The 18449-nt window shown below is 58.8% G+C and overlaps 9 non-coding genes across 9 annotated transcripts; all 9 read right to left on the bottom strand.

Moving 5' to 3' along the window:
• Nucleotides 1-5494: 5494 nt before the first annotated feature.
• TRNAP-CGG lies at nt 5495-5566 on the bottom strand. The gene has a single exon. It is a non-coding gene; the product is annotated as a tRNA-Pro (tRNA).
• Nucleotides 5567-7276: 1710 nt separating this feature from the next.
• On the bottom strand, nt 7277-7348 carry TRNAP-AGG. Its single transcript has one exon. It is a non-coding gene; the product is annotated as a tRNA-Pro (tRNA).
• A 966-nt stretch (nt 7349-8314) lies between these two features.
• TRNAP-CGG lies at nt 8315-8386 on the bottom strand. The gene has a single exon. It is a non-coding gene; the product is annotated as a tRNA-Pro (tRNA).
• A 1710-nt stretch (nt 8387-10096) lies between these two features.
• TRNAP-AGG lies at nt 10097-10168 on the bottom strand. Its single transcript has one exon. It is a non-coding gene; the product is annotated as a tRNA-Pro (tRNA).
• Nucleotides 10169-11135: 967 nt separating this feature from the next.
• TRNAP-CGG lies at nt 11136-11207 on the bottom strand. Its single transcript has one exon. It is a non-coding gene; the product is annotated as a tRNA-Pro (tRNA).
• A 1710-nt stretch (nt 11208-12917) lies between these two features.
• Nucleotides 12918-12989, bottom strand: TRNAP-AGG. Its single transcript has one exon. It is a non-coding gene; the product is annotated as a tRNA-Pro (tRNA).
• Nucleotides 12990-13955: 966 nt separating this feature from the next.
• TRNAP-CGG lies at nt 13956-14027 on the bottom strand. The gene has a single exon. It is a non-coding gene; the product is annotated as a tRNA-Pro (tRNA).
• Nucleotides 14028-15737: 1710 nt separating this feature from the next.
• On the bottom strand, nt 15738-15809 carry TRNAP-AGG. The gene has a single exon. It is a non-coding gene; the product is annotated as a tRNA-Pro (tRNA).
• A 965-nt stretch (nt 15810-16774) lies between these two features.
• On the bottom strand, nt 16775-16846 carry TRNAP-CGG. Its single transcript has one exon. It is a non-coding gene; the product is annotated as a tRNA-Pro (tRNA).
• Between the last annotated feature and the right edge of the window lie 1603 nt (nt 16847-18449).

Genomic DNA, 18449 nt, shown 5'->3' with positions numbered 1-18449 from the left:
AAAAAATGAAGAAAGACAGAATAATTTATTGAGGTGGGACACTTTCACATACTCTGTTAAGAAACAGTAAAGAGATTAGAGGTTTTATTTATTTATTTATTTTATTTATTATTTTATTTTTTTATTTTTAAGGAAACAATTTAATTCAAGACTTTAAAATTCTTAAATTAGAACCAGCCAGGAATTTTTCTGATATTTTTTCATCAGAAAATGCAAATTTGTCAAAACTGAAACTTTTTATGCAAATGTCTCAGTTTTGACAAAAAGGGTTTGAGGAAGATTTCTCAGGAATGGGTGGAATTAGGGTCAAGGAATCTGACACAGCAAGGGTTTGAACCGGATTGTCCTATAGTTCTGGGAGGATTGTAACCACCAAGGTGTTAACTACTCTTTGACAGTGTTCTGCCTTACTTTTCTCTGTTCTCTACCCCCTCCCCAATTCTCATTTTATTCTACAATGGAATAAAAACAAATGTTGAGACCTCAGTTTTTTGGTGAAACAGAAATGTTGTTTTCTGGCCAGCCCTACTTAAAAGTAAAATAAAATTCTCCTGAATGAAACACACAGGAACAAAAACCAAGTCCTCTGTTCTTTCTAAATCCTCTTTGCACCACTCCAGCAAAGGGGGCTAAAGATGATTAACAGCGGTACCTGAGCATTAATTTTGCATATGGGAATCTTCAGCTAATATAGGGTTGCTGCTATTGTCTTCCTTCTCCCTACAATGTAGATGATTTTGCAGAATGTGTTAGGGGCTTGGACAAGGCATGTTAGGGCAGAGTAACATGAGTGCCAGGGATCCTGGCTAGTGGAGTAGCTCCAGCTAAGCCATTAACCACAATGAACTTTGGAGGCCATAATCCAATGCCCAGAAAAAGTCCCATCTTGACCTACCAAAGGAGTAGAGCAGATCTTTGTTGAGTAGTAGCAGACTGTTATGAATGAGAGAACCTTGGACAACACGTGCACTAAACTAAGGGATCAGCTCCTCAGTGGGTATAAATTGGCATAGAACCAGTGACTTCACTGGAGTTATTCTAATTGATACCAACTGAGGGTCTGACCTGAATATTTTGGTTTATTTGCTTTTTGAATGTAGATATGATCATTTAAAGACCTGTTTGGAGCCAACAGTAATCATCTACCTCAAAAGAGTCAGAGGTTTGTTTGGCCTAGATCAGTGGCTGACAGGTGATGTGCTGCAGTACATTGGTGTGCCAGTCAGGCACGAACAGGTACACTGAAGAAATATTTGGAAAACTAAATGTAAGAACAAAAAAATGTTCCCTTGTATTGTAATTAGTGTCAGAGCCATATCACAGTCTTGTACTTTTGATCTCTGGAATGAGGCCCCTTTCAAATATTATACATGCGTCACATTCCATTCCCTAAAGCAAGGTTAAGTTGAGTCCTGAAGAGTGGGGAAAGGGGGAAGAAGGTGGATAAACCCACCTTCCGATTGGCCATCTGCTTCAGTCCAGGAGCAGAGCAACTCAATCTCCCTCTCCTCCCTGCTTGTTACCTGGGGGCAATGGGCCAGCTCCTCTGCCCCTCCAGCTCCTTCCTGCAGCTGCCGGTTGGAGGCAGAGGAAGAGCCAGTAGCACTCTGCTCCAAGCCTGGAAGGTTATTGAGGACCCCACTGGAGTCCCCCCAGGGGTGAGAGAGGGGAAGAAAACCAGGAGAAGCAGAGGTGGAGAGGGGTGAATTGCTGGAGTGTGAGCTCAGTGTGAGGTGGGGGAGTTGGGGAGTCAGAACTGGTGGATATGGGGGCAGAACTAGTGTGAGGGTAGACTCTCACATCATTAACTATTGTACAGACTATGAATGGTAAGGGTGGTGAAAAGCTTAAAGTGAGACAATAAGAGAGAGTTCATCTGGAGACAATATGGTGGTATGCCTCAAAATAATTAAAGGCAGCAGCAGCTGCTTGAAGGTTTCTACCAGCTGATCAGCAGGAAGCAGCAAAGGCCTGCCAGAAGCAGGGTTCAAATGGTTAGATGGCAGGACCTCTAGGCTGTGGAGATCAAGACCTTAACTACTCAGCCATCCTGGCCAGCAGCAAGAAGAAATGTCTCCACTTCAGGAGAAAAGCCTCATATGTGCTCCGGCCCTCTCACTCTGAGCTATTTCACATCGCCCTAGACTCTCTGGCCACCATCTGATGTGTAAGGTCATACCACAGGCTTCTGGCAGACAGCTTGCACTTCTGTGGGGCATGAGAGTCAAAAGGAGAAACGGTACTGTAAGGGTTCAGTGCTGGGGCTCGTCCCTCTCAGGCGCGGCAGGGAGCCAGGGTGCCTCCCTACAGGCAGCAGTCCGTGCAGGGCCCAGACCAGTCAGCAGGGGTTGAGCAAATGAAACATCTCTAAGCAATTCAGAGTCCTAGCCCTTCAGCAGGGGCTAAGCTGACACAGAGTCTATAAGCCAGGCCCTGGAGCAGGGGCGGGGCAACAAGCAGCTCAGGCTCAGGGCCCTTCCGCCAGGGCTGAGCAAGTACAGAGTCTATAAGCAGTTCAGGCTCAGATCTTTCAGCAGGGCTGAGCAACACAGTATATAAGCCCGGCCCTTGGGTGGGGAAGGGCAGGAAGCAGCTCCCCAGCTCAGGCCTTTCAGCAGGGCTGAGCGAATACAAAGTCTATAGCCCAGGCCCTGAGGTAGAGTAGGGCAACAAGCGGTTAGGCTCAGGCCTTTCAGCAGGGGCTGAGCAACAAGTTAACAGTATATAAGCCCAGGCCTTTGGGCAGGGCGGGGCAGCACACAGTTCAAGCTGAGGCCTTTCAGCAGGGGCTGAGCAACAATGGAACAGTAGCAGCCTGTAAAGCCCAAGCCCTGGCTCAGGGCAGGGCAACAAACCCAGGTAAGGGTCAGACCCTCAAGCAGGGGCTGAACAGTGAGTTAAACAGCACAAGGGGCCTCCTCAGGCCAGGGGGAGGGGGAGTCTGCTACCCTTGGAACGGTGGTAGGGGAGACGCAGACCCTCTCACTACACTGTGTCCCAGCCCGGGGCCCTAGCAGCGGCAACGATTCGCTGCGGTCAGTGGGGAATCCTGGCCGCAACACACTGACATTGGTTCAGGGTCCCTTGGAGCCAGACCGGGGTCGGCTTCCCCCGGGCCACTTCCAATCTTCCCTCTCTAGGTACCTGTCCTTCGCAGGCGTCGTCCAGCGGGTCCCAGACCATGGGCTCCTCAGGATACGAGGTGTAGGGAGGCATAGTCAGCTCCTCTGGATACCGGGCATAGGGAAGCTCAGGCAGCTTCTCTGGGTACCAGGCACGGGGAAGCTCAGGCAAATCTTCGGGATACCGGGCACGGGGAAGCTCAGGCCAGTGTTCCACCAGGTACCGGGCACGAGGCAGGTCAGGCCAGCGCTCCTCCGGGTAGTGAGAAAAAAAGGACTCTGCCTGACTTCACCATTTCAACGTCTCCTCCTCGCTCTCCCCCACCGTAAGTGAGAACCGTTCACCTAGAACGAGGAGCCAAATGCAGACCCTAACGCAGCCCTCCCTCTCCGGGATGTTGGAGAGGAAGAGGAAGAGGAAGAGAAAACCGTCCATGGTCCACTGAAAAGACAGGCTTGGCCAGCTCTTGGATGAAATTTGGGGCCGGGGTCTCTTGCGCCCAAGAGCAGACTCACGCCCCAGCCCAAGTAATCCTTTTGTAAGTCTAAAGAAGTTTGGGAGAAACAACAGACCGCTGTAGGCATCAAGTTGAAAAGGACCGCGCCTCTCTTCAGCTTTCCAAGGTCATCTCCACGCTGGCTCTGTCACACCCGTGGAACAGCAAACCAAATTTACACCCTAATGCCACTCTGACGCCACAGGACTGGGGAGAAAAACCCAGGCCAAAGTTGGGGAAAAAAAGAAAGGGACAGTGGCAAACAGACCCTTTGGCGAGGGCTGGTCCGGGAGCTGAGCCTGGGGCCTCTCGCAGCCGACGCGACACTTGGACTCGCCAAAGTCAACAAACCGTTTCTTTGGAGCCGTAGCGATCATCGTTTCGCACGTTTTTTGCAACCAAAGCAAAGCAAAGGAAAGCAAGCCAAGCCCCCCAAGAACTGGCAGAGTTAGCCCTCAAATGAAAAATAGGACTCTGCCTGACTTCACCTTTCCAAGGTCTCCTCCTCGCTCTCTTCCGCCGTAAGTGAGAACCGTTCACCTGGAGCGAGGAACCAAATGCAGACCCTAAGGCAGCCCTCCCTTCCGGGATGTTGGAGAGGAAGAGGAAGAGGAAGAGGAAGAGAAAACCCTCCATGGTCCGCTGCAAAGACAGGCTTGGCCAGGGCTTGGATGAAATTTGGGGCCGGGGTCTCTTGCGCCCAAGAGCAGACTCACGCCCCAGCCCAAGTAATCCTTTCGTAAGTCTAAGGAAAGCAGCGTTTCCCCAGGAGTTTCCAAAAGGGAGCCTGGCAAGACAAAAGTAAGTCATGAAACAATCACTGAGAGATGGAGGGCGGGCTTGTCCGGGATTTGAACCCCGGGACCTCTCGCACCCAAAATGAGAATCATACCCCAAGACCAACAAGCCACCTTGGTTGGGGTCTGGCCTCAGCAGGTTAGGCCCCAAACCAACCTTCCTGTAAACGTTCACCACTTCTAAAGGGCGCTCCTCCAGTGCCACGATAGCCCAGGCGAGGGTGTCTGTGCGTGTGGCGTCGGGCAGCGGTAGGTAGAATGCAGCGCCCGCGTCTTGGGCTCCCGGGGAGGGATCCGTTGAGGCCACGCCAGTCAGGAAAAGAGTGGGTAGAAGAAAAGAGTCAGAAAGTTGCAAGAGTCCTCCTTTGCGTCTGAGCTGGGTGCTCCATTCTCCACTTGGGGGGCTAGCCCTGCGAGCTGGGCGGATAGGGTGCGGGCAGCGGCAGGTCTGTGTGCGCTCTTGTGTCTGAGGCGGGCGCTCGGTTCTTGTCTTCGAGGTGGGAGCGTGTGGGTCTGCCGAGTGGGCGTGTGGCCTGCGGGGAGCTGTGGAGCTCGTCCTGCTGCGTAGGCCCCCACTTAAGCCTCTCCCCTTCCTTGGGGTGCCCACTGGAAAGCCTCCCCCCCAGCCTGTGCTCCAGCTGGACTGTTAAGCCTGCCTGCGTGGCTTGAGCCGGGGAGCAGGAACCCCCGCTGGGCGTCATTTGCGGGGCCATGGCGTCAGGAAAGCATTTGGGCCACCAGGTCAACCCATTGGCTCCAATGGGCGGAGGATGCCGCCGAGTCCCCATGCGGCCACCTCAAGCCGGTTCTCCCGCCAGCGGCTGAGGCAGCCGTCCAGCCTGCCCTGCCCAGCCCACGCCAGTGGCCCTTGCGCCACGTGCTCAAGATGCGCCTTCCACCATCAGGGGAGGCGGCCACTCCGGCTCGCCCTCTGCAGCCCTTAGTCCCCAGGCTCTGTCGGCCACCGGGGCAACCCGGCACTACGTTGAGACGCTAAGGCAGCCGTGGCTCGACAGGCTGTTGGAGAAAATGATAAGGGGGAGGGGGCAAATCTCGCCAGCAACGAGACCTCGGGCCAGGGCTTGTCCGGGAATTGAACCCGGGACCTCTTGCTCCCGAAGCAAGAATCATGCTCCTAGACCAACAAGCCACAGCCTGCTCCTGAGGGCACCCTGGTGCCTGTGAATGAACAAAAGGACACGCTCCCTGTGCTGATGAGCTTTCGCCCACCCCCAAGAGGACTGGAAGGCGTTCAGGTGGCCAGCTAGGCCTATCAACGCCACGGGCTGCACCTGGAGGAAGAGGCGGGGACGGTAGGGTGGGCAGAGATGGAGGTCAAGCGGACTCAGCTGGGCCGGAAGAGGCAGGGCCTGTAAAGCCAGGAAGCTGGCAAGAGACAGAGGCTGCTGCTGGGACAGGGCGCTCACTCCCTGGAAGGATTTGGAGCTGGTCCACCCAGAGCCAGGAGGGAAGCCAGGAATTTTAGGAAGCAGTCCAGGGAAGGAGCAGGTCCAGGCAAGGAGGAGAAAGCCCAGAACTGCTAGGCGTAGGGTCCCTGGACTGGATCCCGCAGAAGAGGGCCCGTCCGGGTTCCCCTACCGGCCACCGAGGGCATGGCCGAGACCAGGCGCAGGGCACTGAGGGGCACGACGGTAGCGGGGTCACCGTGGTAGTGAGAGAGAATGGAAGCCCTGTACGCTGGAAGGGGGGAAACGCCGCGTCCCCTAGCCGGAGGGCTGAATCCCAAAGAGGTGAGCGGCAGCTCCTGAGAGCGAGCGAGAGAGGGCCTCTAGAGGAGTAACTGACAGGGTGTGAGCGCCGGTTGGGGCGTCAGGCTGAGCCGGCCTATTCCCCAGAGGAGCCACAAGGAGGAGCGGTGCGCGGACCCGTGCCGTCCCACTAAGCAAATGGGAAGAAGAGCAGGAAAAGCACCCGCAGGGAAAGATGAGCCCCCACCCCAGCCCCCCGTGGAGCAGCAAAGAAACCATGGCGAGGGCTTGTGTGGGATTTCTGGCACCCTAAGCGAGAATCCTACCTCTAGGCCAAGAAGCCCCTCCGGCCAAGGAGGGGCAGGGCACGCCCCGGAAGCTTGGGAGAAACAACAGGCCGCTGTAGGCATCAAGTTGAAAAGGACCGCGCCTCTCTTCAGCTTTCCAAGGTCATCTCCACGCTGGCTCTGTCACACCCGTGGAGCAGCAAACCAAATTTACACCCTAATGCCACTCTGACGCCACAGGACTGGGGAGAAAAACCCAGGCCAAAGTTGGGGAAAAAAAGAAAGGGACAGTGGCAAACAGACCCTTTGGCGAGGGCTGGTCCGGGAGCTGAGCCTGGGGCCTCTCGCAGCCGACGCGACACTTGGACTCGCCAAAGTCAACAAACCGTTTCTTTGGAGCCGTAGCGATCATCGTTTCGCACGTTTTTTGCAACCAAAGCAAAGCAAAGGAAAGCAAGCCAAGCCCCCCAAGAACTGGCAGAGTTAGCCCTCAAATGAAAAATAGGACTCTGCCTGACTTCACCTTTCCAAGGTCTCCTCCTCGCTCTCTTCCGCCGTAAGTGAGAACCGTTCACCTGGAGCGAGGAACCAAATGCAGACCCTAAGGCAGCCCTCCCTTCCGGGATGTTGGAGAGGAAGAGGAAGAGGAAGAGGAAGAGAAAACCCTCCATGGTCCGCTGCAAAGACAGGCTTGGCCAGGGCTTGGATGAAATTTGGGGCCGGGGTCTCTTGCGCCCAAGAGCAGACTCACGCCCCAGCCCAAGTAATCCTTTCGTAAGTCTAAGGAAAGCAGCGTTTCCCCAGGAGTTTCCAAAAGGGAGCCTGGCAAGGAGGTCAGGAAAGACCCCCTGAGGGAGATGAGGCGGGCTTGTCCGGGATTTGAACCCGGGACCTCTCGCACCCTAAGCGAGAATCATACGCCTAGACCAACAAGCCACCTTGCTTGGGGTCTGGCCTCAGCAGGTTAGGCCCCAAACCAACCTTCCTGTAAACGTTCACCACTTCTAAAGGGCGCTCCTCCAGTGCCACGATAGCCCAGGCGAGGGTGTCTGTGCGTGTGGCGTCGGGCAGCGGTAGGTAGAATGCAGCGCCCGCGTCTTGGGCTCCCGGGGAGGGATCCGTTGAGGCCACGCCAGTCAGGAGAAGAGTGGGTAGAAGAAAAGAGTCAGAAAGTTGCAAGAGTCCTCCTTTGCGTCTGAACTGGGTGCTCCATTCTCCACTTGGGGGGCTAGCCCTGCGAGCTGGGCGGATAGGGTGCGGGCAGCGGCAGGTCTGTGTGCGCTCTTGTGTCTGAGGCGGGCGCTCGGTTCTTGTCTTCGAGGTGGGAGCGTGTGGGTCTGCCGAGTGGGCGTGTGGCCTGCGGGGAGCTGTGGAGCTCGTCCTGCTGCGTAGGCCCCCACTTAAGCCTCTCCCCTTCCTTGGGGTGCCCACTGGAAAGCCTCCCCCCCAGCCTGTGCTCCAGCTGGACTGTTAAGCCTCCCTGCGTGGCTTGAGCCGGGGAGCAGGAACCCCCGCTGGGCGTCATTTGCGGGGCCATGGCGTCAGGAAAGCATTTGGGCCACCAGGTCAACCCATTGGCTCCAATGGGCGGAGGATGCCGCCGAGTCCCCATGCGGCCACCTCAAGCCGGTTCTCCCGCCAGCGGCTGAGGCAGCCGTCCAGCCTGCCCTGCCCAGCCCACGCCAGTGGCCCTTGCGCCACGTGCTCAAGATGCGCCTTCCACCATCAGGGGAGGCGGCCACTCCGGCTCGCCCTCTGCAGCCCTTAGTCCCCAGGCTCTGTCGGCCATCGGGGCAACCCGGCACTACGTTGAGACGCTAAGGCAGCCGTGGCTCGACAGGCTGTTGGAGAAAATGATAAGGGGGAGGGGGCAAATCTCACCGGCAACGAGACCTCGGGCCAGGGCTTGTCCGGGAATTGAACCCGGGACCTCTTGCTCCCGAAGCAAGAATCATGCTCCTAGACCAACAAGCCACAGCCTGCTCCTGAGGGCACCCTGGTGCCTGTGAATGAACAAAAGGACACGCTCCCTGTGCTGATGAGCTTTCGCCCACCCCCAAGAGGACTGGAAGGCGTTCAGGTGGCCAGCTAGGCCTATCAACGCCACGGGCTGCACCTGGAGGAAGAGGCGGGGACGGTAGGGTGGGCAGAGATGGAGGTCAAGCGGACTCAGCTGGGCCGGAAGAGGCAGGGCCTGTAAAGCCAGGAAGCTGGCAAGAGACAGAGGCTGCTGCTGGGACAGGGCGCTCACTCCCTGGAAGGATTTGGAGCTGGTCCACCCAGAGCCAGGAGGGAAGCCAGGAATTTTAGGAAGCAGTCCAGGGAAGGAGCAGGTCCAGGCAAGGAGGAGAAAGCCCAGAACTGCTAGGCGTAGGGTCCCTGGACTGGATCCCGCAGAAGAGGGCCCGTCCGGGTTCCCCTACCGGCCACCGAGGGCATGGCCGAGACCAGGCGCAGGGCACTGAGGGGCACGACGGTAGCGGGGTCACCGTGGTAGTGAGAGAGAATGGAAGCCCTGTACGCTGGAAGGGGGGAAACGCCGCGTCCCCTAGCCGGAGGGCTGAATCCCAAAGAGGAGAGCGGCAGCTCCTGAGAGCGAGCGAGAGAGGGGCTCTAGAGGAGTAACTGACAGGGTGTGAGCGCCGGTTGGGGCGTCAGGCTGAGCCGGCCTATTCCCCAGAGGAGCCACAAGGAGGAGCGGTGCGCGGACCCGTGCCGTCCCACTAAGCAAATGGGAAGAAGAGCAGGAAAAGCACCCGCAGGGAAAGATGAGCCCCCACCCCAGCCCCCCGTGGAGCAGCAAAGAAACCATGGCGAGGGCTTGTGTGGGATTTCTGGCACCCTAAGCGAGAATCCTACCTCTAGGCCAAGAAGCCCCTCCGGCCAAGGAGGGGCAGGGCACGCCCCGGAAGCTTGGGAGAAACAACAGGCCGCTGTAGGCATCAAGTTGAAAAGGACCGCGCCTCTCTTCAGCTTTCCAAGGTCATCTCCACGCTGGCTCTGTCACACCCGTGGAGCAGCAAACCAAATTTACACCCTAATGCCACTCTGACGCCACAGGACTGGGGAGAAAAACCCAGGCCAAAGTTGGGGAAAAAAAGAAAGGGACAGTGGCAAACAGACCCTTTGGCGAGGGCTGGTCCGGGAGCTGAGCCTGGGGCCTCTCGCAGCCGACGCGACACTTGGACTCGCCAAAGTCAACAAACCGTTTCTTTGGAGCCGTAGCGATCATCGTTTCGCACGTTTTTTGCAACCAAAGCAAAGCAAAGGAAAGCAAGCCAAGCCCCCCAAGAACTGGCAGAGTTAGCCCTCAAATGAAAAATAGGACTCTGCCTGACTTCACCTTTCCAAGGTCTCCTCCTCGCTCTCTTCCGCCGTAAGTGAGAACCGTTCACCTGGAGCGAGGAACCAAATGCAGACCCTAAGGCAGCCCTCCCTTCCGGGATGTTGGAGAGGAAGAGGAAGAGGAAGAGGAAGAGAAAACCCTCCATGGTCCGCTGCAAAGACAGGCTTGGCCAGGGCTTGGATGAAATTTGGGGCCGGGGTCTCTTGCGCCCAAGAGCAGACTCACGCCCCAGCCCAAGTAATCCTTTCGTAAGTCTAAGGAAAGCAGCGTTTCCCCAGGAGTTTCCAAAAGGGAGCCTGGCAAGGAGGTCAGGAAAGACCCCCTGAGGGAGATGAGGCGGGCTTGTCCGGGATTTGAACCCGGGACCTCTCGCACCCTAAGCGAGAATCATACGCCTAGACCAACAAGCCACCTTGCTTGGGGTCTGGCCTCAGCAGGTTAGGCCCCAAACCAACCTTCCTGTAAACGTTCACCACTTCTAAAGGGCGCTCCTCCAGTGCCACGATAGCCCAGGCGAGGGTGTCTGTGCGTGTGGCGTCGGGCAGCGGTAGGTAGAATGCAGCGCCCGCGTCTTGGGCTCCCGGGGAGGGATCCGTTGAGGCCACGCCAGTCAGGAAAAGAGTGGGTAGAAGAAAAGAGTCAGAAAGTTGCAAGAGTCCTCCTTTGCGTCTGAGCTGGGTGCTCCATTCTCCACTTGGGGGGCTAGCCCTGCGAGCTGGGCGGATAGGGTGCGGGCAGCGGCAGGTCTGTGTGCGCTCTTGTGTCTGAGGCGGGCGCTCGGTTCTTGTCTTCGAGGTGGGAGCGTGTGGGTCTGCCGAGTGGGCGTGTGGCCTGCGGGGAGCTGTGGAGCTCGTCCTGCTGCGTAGGCCCCCACTTAAGCCTCTCCCCTTCCTTGGGGTGCCCACTGGAAAGCCTCCCCCCCAGCCTGTGCTCCAGCTGGACTGTTAAGCCTCCCTGCGTGGCTTGAGCCGGGGAGCAGGAACCCCCGCTGGGCGTCATTTGCGGGGCCATGGCGTCAGGAAAGCATTTGGGCCACCAGGTCAACCCATTGGCTCCAATGGGCGGAGGATGCCGCCGAGTCCCCATGCAGGCCACCTCAAGCCGGTTCTCCCGCCAGCGGCTGAGGCAGCCGTCCAGCCTGCCCTGCCCAGCCCACGCCAGTGGCCCTTGCGCCACGTGCTCAAGATGCGCCTTCCACCATCAGGGGAGGCGGCCACTCCGGCTCGCCCTCTGCAGCCCTTAGTCCCCAGGCTCTGTCGGCCACCGGGGCAACCCGGCACTACGTTGAGACGCTAAGGCAGCCGTGGCTCGACAGGCTGTTGGAGAAAATGATAAGGGGGAGGGGGCAAATCTCGCCAGCAACGAGACCTCGGGCCAGGGCTTGTCCGGGAATTGAACCCGGGACCTCTTGCTCCCGAAGCAAGAATCATGCTCCTAGACCAACAAGCCACAGCCTGCTCCTGAGGGCACCCTGGTGCCTGTGAATGAACAAAAGGACACGCTCCCTGTGCTGATGAGCTTTCGCCCACCCCCAAGAGGACTGGAAGGCGTTCAGGTGGCCAGCTAGGCCTATCAACGCCACGGGCTGCACCTGGAGGAAGAGGCGGGGACGGTAGGGTGGGCAGAGATGGAGGTCAAGCGGACTCAGCTGGGCCGGAAGAGGCAGGGCCTGTAAAGCCAGGAAGCTGGCAAGAGACAGAGGCTGCTGCTGGGACAGGGCGCTCACTCCCTGGAAGGATTTGGAGCTGGTCCACCCAGAGCCAGGAGGGAAGCCAGGAATTTTAGGAAGCAGTCCAGGGAAGGAGCAGGTCCAGGCAAGGAGGAGAAAGCCCAGAACTGCTAGGCGTAGGGTCCCTGGACTGGATCCCGCAGAAGAGGGCCCGTCCGGGTTCCCCTACCGGCCACCGAGGGCATGGCCGAGACCAGGCGCAGGGCACTGAGGGGCACGACGGTAGCGGGGTCACCGTGGTAGTGAGAGAGAATGGAAGCCCTGTACGCTGGAAGGGGGGAAACGCCGCGTCCCCTAGCCGGAGGGCTGAATCCCAAAGAGGAGAGCGGCAGCTCCTGAGAGCGAGCGAGAGAGGGGCTCTAGAGGAGTAACTGACAGGGTGTGAGCGCCGGTTGGGGCGTCAGGCTGAGCCGGCCTATTCCCCAGAGGAGCCACAAGGAGGAGCGGTGCGCGGACCCGTGCCGTCCCACTAAGCAAATGGGAAGAAGAGCAGGAAAAGCACCCGCAGGGAAAGATGAGCCCCCACCCCAGCCCCCCGTGGAGCAGCAAAGAAACCATGGCGAGGGCTTGTGTGGGATTTCTGGCACCCTAAGCGAGAATCCTACCTCTAGGCCAAGAAGCCCCTCCGGCCAAGGAGGGGCAGGGCACGCCCCGGAAGCTTGGGAGAAACAACAGGCCGCTGTAGGCATCAAGTTGAAAAGGACCGCGCCTCTCTTCAGCTTTCCAAGGTCATCTCCACGCTGGCTCTGTCACACCCGTGGAGCAGCAAACCAAATTTACACCCTAATGCCACTCTGACGCCACAGGACTGGGGAGAAAAACCCAGGCCAAAGTTGGGGAAAAAAAGAAAGGGACAGTGGCAAACAGACCCTTTGGCGAGGGCTGGTCCGGGAGCTGAGCCTGGGGCCTCTCGCAGCCGACGCGACACTTGGACTCGCCAAAGTCAACAAACCGTTTCTTTGGAGCCGTAGCGATCATCGTTTCGCACGTTTTTTGCAACCAAAGCAAAGCAAAGGAAAGCAAGCCAAGCCCCCCAAGAACTGGCAGAGTTAGCCCTCAAATGAAAAATAGGACTCTGCCTGACTTCACCTTTCCAAGGTCTCCTCCTCGCTCTCTTCCGCCGTAAGTGAGAACCGTTCACCTGGAGCGAGGAACCAAATGCAGACCCTAAGGCAGCCCTCCCTTCCGGGATGTTGGAGAGGAAGAGGAAGAGGAAGAGGAAGAGAAAACCCTCCATGGTCCGCTGCAAAGACAGGCTTGGCCAGGGCTTGGATGAAATTTGGGGCCGGGGTCTCTTGCGCCCAAGAGCAGACTCACGCCCCAGCCCAAGTAATCCTTTCGTAAGTCTAAGGAAAGCAGCGTTTCCCCAGGAGTTTCCAAAAGGGAGCCTGGCAAGGAGGTCAGGAAAGACCCCCTGAGGGAGATGAGGCGGGCTTGTCCGGGATTTGAACCCGGGACCTCTCGCACCCTAAGCGAGAATCATACGCCTAGACCAACAAGCCACCTTGCTTGGGGTCTGGCCTCAGCAGGTTAGGCCCCAAACCAACCTTCCTGTAACTGTTCACCACTTCTAAACGGCGCTCCTCCAGTGCCACGATAGCCCAGGCAAGGGTGTCTGTGCGTGTGGCGTCGGGCAGCGATAGGTAGAATGCAGCGCCCGCGTTTTGGGCTCCCGGGGAGGGATCCGTTGAGGCCACGCCAGTCAGGAGAAGAGTGGGTAGAAGAAAAGAGTCAGAAAGTTGCAAGAGTCCTCCTTTGCGTCTGAGCTGGGTGCTCCATTCTCCACTTGGGGGGCTAGCCCTGCGAGCTGGGCGGATAGGGTGCGGGCAGCGGCAGGTCTGTGTGCGCTCTTGTGTCTGAGGCGGGCGCTCGGTTCTTGTCTTCGAGGTGGGAGCGTGTGGGTCTGCCGAGTGGGCGTGTGGCCTGCGGGGAGCTGTGGAGCTCGTCCTGCTGCGTAGGCCCCCACTTAAGCCTCTCCCCTTCCTTGGGGTGCCCACTGGAAAGCCTCCCCCCCAGCCTGTGCTCCAGCTGGACTGTTAAGCCTGCCTGCGTGGCTTGAGCCGGGGAGCAGGAACCCCCGCTGGGCGTCATTTGCGGGGCCATGGCGTCAGGAAAGCATTTGGGCCACCAGGTCAACCCATTGGCTCCAATGGGCGGAGGATGCCGCCGAGTCCCCATGCGGCCACCTCAAGCCGGTTCTCCCGCCAGCGGCTGAGGCAGCCGTCCAGCCTGCCCTGCCCAGCCCACGCCAGTGGCCCTTGCGCCACGTGCTCAAGATGCGCCTTCCACCATCAGGGGAGGCGGCCACTCCGGCTCGCCCTCTGCAGCCCTTAGTCCCCAGGCTCTGTCGGCCACCGGGGCAACCCGGCACTACGTTGAGACGCTAAGGCAGCCGTGGCTCGACAGGCTGTTGGAGAAAATGATAAGGGGGAGGGGGCAAATCTCGCCAGCAACGAGACCTCGGGCCAGGGCTTGTCCGGGAATTGAACCCGGGACCTCTTGCTCCCGAAGCAAGAATCATGCTCCTAGACCAACAAGCCACAGCCTGCTCCTGAGGGCACCCTGGTGCCTGTGAATGAACAAAAGGACACGCTCCCTGTGCTGATGAGCTTTCGCCCACCCCCAAGAGGACTGGAAGGCGTTCAGGTGGCCAGCTAGGCCTATCAACGCCACGGGCTGCACCTGGAGGAAGAGGCGGGGACGGTAGGGTGGGCAGAGATGGAGGTCAAGCGGACTCAGCTGGGCCGGAAGAGGCAGGGCCTGTAAAGCCAGGAAGCTGGCAAGAGACAGAGGCTGCTGCTGGGACAGGGCGCTCACTCCCTGGAAGGATTTGGAGCTGGTCCACCCAGAGCCAGGAGGGAAGCCAGGAATTTTAGGAAGCAGTCCAGGGAAGGAGCAGGTCCAGGCAAGGAGGAGAAAGCCCAGAACTGCTAGGCGTAGGGTCCCTGGACTGGATCCCGCAGAAGAGGGCCCGTCCGGGTTCCCCTACCGGCCACCGAGGGCATGGCCGAGACCAGGCGCAGGGCACTGAGGGGCACGACGGTAGCGGGGTCACCGTGGTAGTGAGAGAGAATGGAAGCCCTGTACGCTGGAAGGGGGGAAACGCCGCGTCCCCTAGCCGGAGGGCTGAATCCCAAAGAGGAGAGCGGCAGCTCCTGAGAGCGAGCGAGAGAGGGGCTCTAGAGGAGTAACTGACAGGGTGTGAGCGCCGGTTGGGGCGTCAGGCTGAGCCGGCCTATTCCCCAGAGGAGCCACAAGGAGGAGCGGTGCGCGGACCCGTGCCGTCCCACTAAGCAAATGGGAAGAAGAGCAGGAAAAGCACCCGCAGGGAAAGATGAGCCCCCACCCCAGCCCCCCGTGGAGCAGCAAAGAAACCATGGCGAGGGCTTGTGTGGGATTTCTGGCACCCTAAGCGAGAATCCTACCTCTAGGCCAAGAAGCCCCTCCGGCCAAGGAGGGGCAGGGCACGCCCCGGAAGCTTGGGAGAAACAACAGGCCGCTGTAGGCATCAAGTTGAAAAGGACCGCGCCTCTCTTCAGCTTTCCAAGGTCATCTCCACGCTGGCTCTGTCACACCCGTGGAGCAGCAAACCAAATTTACACCCTAATGCCACTCTGACGCCACAGGACTGGGGAGAAAAACCCAGGCCAAAGTTGGGGAAAAAAAGAAAGGGACAGTGGCAAACAGACCCTTTGGCGAGGGCTGGTCCGGGAGCTGAGCCTGGGGCCTCTCGCAGCCGACGCGACACTTGGACTCGCCAAAGTCAACAAACCGTTTCTTTGGAGCCGTAGCGATCATCGTTTCGCACGTTTTTTGCAACCAAAGCAAAGCAAAGGAAAGCAAGCCAAGCCCCCCAAGAACTGGCAGAGTTAGCCCTCAAATGAAAAATAGGACTCTGCCTGACTTCACCTTTCCAAGGTCTCCTCCTCGCTCTCTTCCGCCGTAAGTGAGAACCGTTCACCTGGAGCGAGGAACCAAATGCAGACCCTAAGGCAGCCCTCCCTTCCGGGATGTTGGAGAGGAAGAGGAAGAGGAAGAGGAAGAGAAAACCCTCCATGGTCCGCTGCAAAGACAGGCTTGGCCAGGGCTTGGATGAAATTTGGGGCCGGGGTCTCTTGCGCCCAAGAGCAGACTCACGCCCCAGCCCAAGTAATCCTTTCGTAAGTCTAAGGAAAGCAGCGTTTCCCCAGGAGTTTCCAAAAGGGAGCCTGGCAAGGAGGTCAGGAAAGACCCCCTGAGGGAGATGAGGCGGGCTTGTCCGGGATTTGAACCCGGGACCTCTCGCACCCTAAGCGAGAATCATACGCCTAGACCAACAAGCCACCTTGCTTGGGGTCTGGCCTCAGCAGGTTAGGCCCCAAACCAACCTTCCTGTAAACGTTCACCACTTCTAAAGGGCGCTCCTCCAGTGCCACGATAGCCCAGGCGAGGGTGTCTGTGCGTGTGGCGTCGGGCAGCGGTAGGTAGAATGCAGCGCCCGCGTCTTGGGCTCCCGGGGAGGGATCCGTTGAGGCCACGCCAGTCAGGAAAGAGTGGGTAGAAGAAAAGAGTCAGAAAGTTGCAAGAGTCCTCCTTTGCGTCTGAGCTGGGTGCTCCATTCTCCACTTGGGGGGCTAGCCCTGCGAGCTGGGCGGATAGGGTGCGGGCAGCGGCAGGTCTGTGTGCGCTCTTGTGTCTGAGGCGGGCGCTCGGTTCTTGTCTTCGAGGTGGGAGCGTGTGGGTCTGCCGAGTGGGCGTGTGGCCTGCGGGGAGCTGTGGAGCTCGTCCTGCTGCGTAGGCCCCCACTTAAGCCTCTCCCCTTCCTTGGGGTGCCCACTGGAAAGCCTCCCCCCCAGCCTGTGCTCCAGCTGGACTGTTAAGCCTGCCTGCGTGGCTTGAGCCGGGGAGCAGGAACCCCCGCTGGGCGTCATTTGCGGGGCCATGGCGTCAGGAAAGCATTTGGGCCACCAGGTCAACCCATTGGCTCCAATGGGCGGAGGATGCCGCCGAGTCCCCATGCGGCCACCTCAAGCCGGTTCTCCCGCCAGCGGCTGAGGCAGCCGTCCAGCCTGCCCTGCCCAGCCCACGCCAGTGGCCCTTGCGCCACGTGCTCAAGATGCGCCTTCCACCATCAGGGGAGGCGGCCACTCCGGCTCGCCCTCTGCAGCCCTTAGTCCCCAGGCTCTGTCGGCCACCGGGGCAACCCGGCACTACGTTGAGACGCTAAGGCAGCCGTGGCTCGACAGGCTGTTGGAGAAAATGATAAGGGGGAGGGGGCAAATCTCGCCAGCAACGAGACCTCGGGCCAGGGCTTGTCCGGGAATTGAACCCGGGACCTCTTGCTCCCGAAGCAAGAATCATGCTCCTAGACCAACAAGCCACAGCCTGCTCCTGAGGGCACCCTGGTGCCTGTGAATGAACAAAAGGACACGCTCCCTGTGCTGATGAGCTTTCGCCCACCCCCAAGAGGACTGGAAGGCGTTCAGGTGGCCAGCTAGGCCTATCAACGCCACGGGCTGCACCTGGAGGAAGAGGCGGGGACGGTAGGGTGGGCAGAGATGGAGGTCAAGCGGACTCAGCTGGGCCGGAAGAGGCAGGGCCTGTAAAGCCAGGAAGCTGGCAAGAGACAGAGGCTGCTGCTGGGACAGGGCGCTCACTCCCTGGAAAGATTTGGAGCTGGTCCACCCAGAGCCAGGAGGGAAGCCAGGAATTTTAGGAAGCAGTCCAGGGAAGGAGCAGGTCCAGGCAAGGAGGAGAAAGCCCAGAACTGCTAGGCGTAGGGTCCCTGGACTGGATCCCGCAGAAGAGGGCCCGTCCGGGTTCCCCTACCGGCCACCGAGGGCATGGCCGAGACCAGGCGCAGGGCACTGAGGGGCACGACGGTAGCGGGGTCACCGTGGTAGTGAGAGAGAATGGAAGCCCTGTACGCTGGAAGGGGGGAAACGCCGCGTCCCCTAGCCGGAGGGCTGAATCCCAAAGAGGTGAGCGGCAGCTCCTGAGAGCGAGCGAGAGAGGGCCTCTAGAGGAGTAACTGACAGGGTGTGAGCGCCGGTTGGGGCGTCAGGCTGAGCCGGCCTATTCCCCAGAGGAGCCACAAGGAGGAGCGGTGCGCGGACCCGTGCCGTCCCACTAAGCAAATGGGAAGAAGAGCAGGAAAAGCACCCGCAGGGAAAGATGAGCCCCCACCCCAGCCCCCCGTGGAGCAGCAAAGAAACCATGGCGAGGGCTTGTGTGGGATTTCTGGCACCCTAAGCGAGAATCCTACCTCTAGGCCAAGAAGCCCCTCCGGCCAAGGAGGGGCAGGGCACGCCCCGGAAGCTTGGGAGAAACAACAGGCCGCTGTAGGCATCAAGTTGAAAAGGATCGCGCCTCTCTTCAGCTTTCCAAGGTCATCTCCACGCTGGCTCTGTCACACCCGTGGAGCAGCAAACCAAATTTACACCCTAATGCCACTCTGACGCCACAGGACTGGGGAGAAAAACCCAGGCCAAAGTTGGGGAAAAAAAGAAAGGGACAGTGGCAAACAGACCCTTTGGCGAGGGCTGGTCCGGGAGCTGAGCCTGGGGCCTCTCGCAGCCGACGCGACACTTGGACTCGCCAAAGTCAACAAACCGTTTCTTTGGAGCCGTAGCGATCATCGTTTCGCACGTTTTTTGCAACCAAAGCAAAGCAAAGGAAAGCAAGCCAAGCCCCCCAAGAACTGGCAGAGTTAGCCCTCAAATGAAAAATAGGACTCTGCCTGACTTCACCTTTCCAAGGTCTCCTCCTCGCTCTCTCCCGCCGTAAGTGAGAACCGTTCACCTGGAGCGAGGAACCAAATGCAGACCCTAAGGCAGCCCTCCCTTCCGGGATGTTGGAGAGGAAGAGGAAGAGGAAGAGGAAGAGAAAACCCTCCATGGTCCGCTGCAAAGACAGGCTTGGCCAGGGCTTGGATGAAATTTGGGGCCGGGGTCTCTTGCGCCCAAGAGCAGACTCACGCCCAG

This window comes from Gopherus evgoodei, unplaced genomic scaffold (genome assembly GCF_007399415.2).
Source record: "Gopherus evgoodei ecotype Sinaloan lineage unplaced genomic scaffold, rGopEvg1_v1.p scaffold_264_arrow_ctg1, whole genome shotgun sequence".
NCBI lineage: Eukaryota > Metazoa > Chordata > Testudines > Testudinidae > Gopherus > Gopherus evgoodei.
Note: the sequence above shows the minus strand (reverse complement) of the source record. Positions and strands in the feature narration are given on the sequence as shown.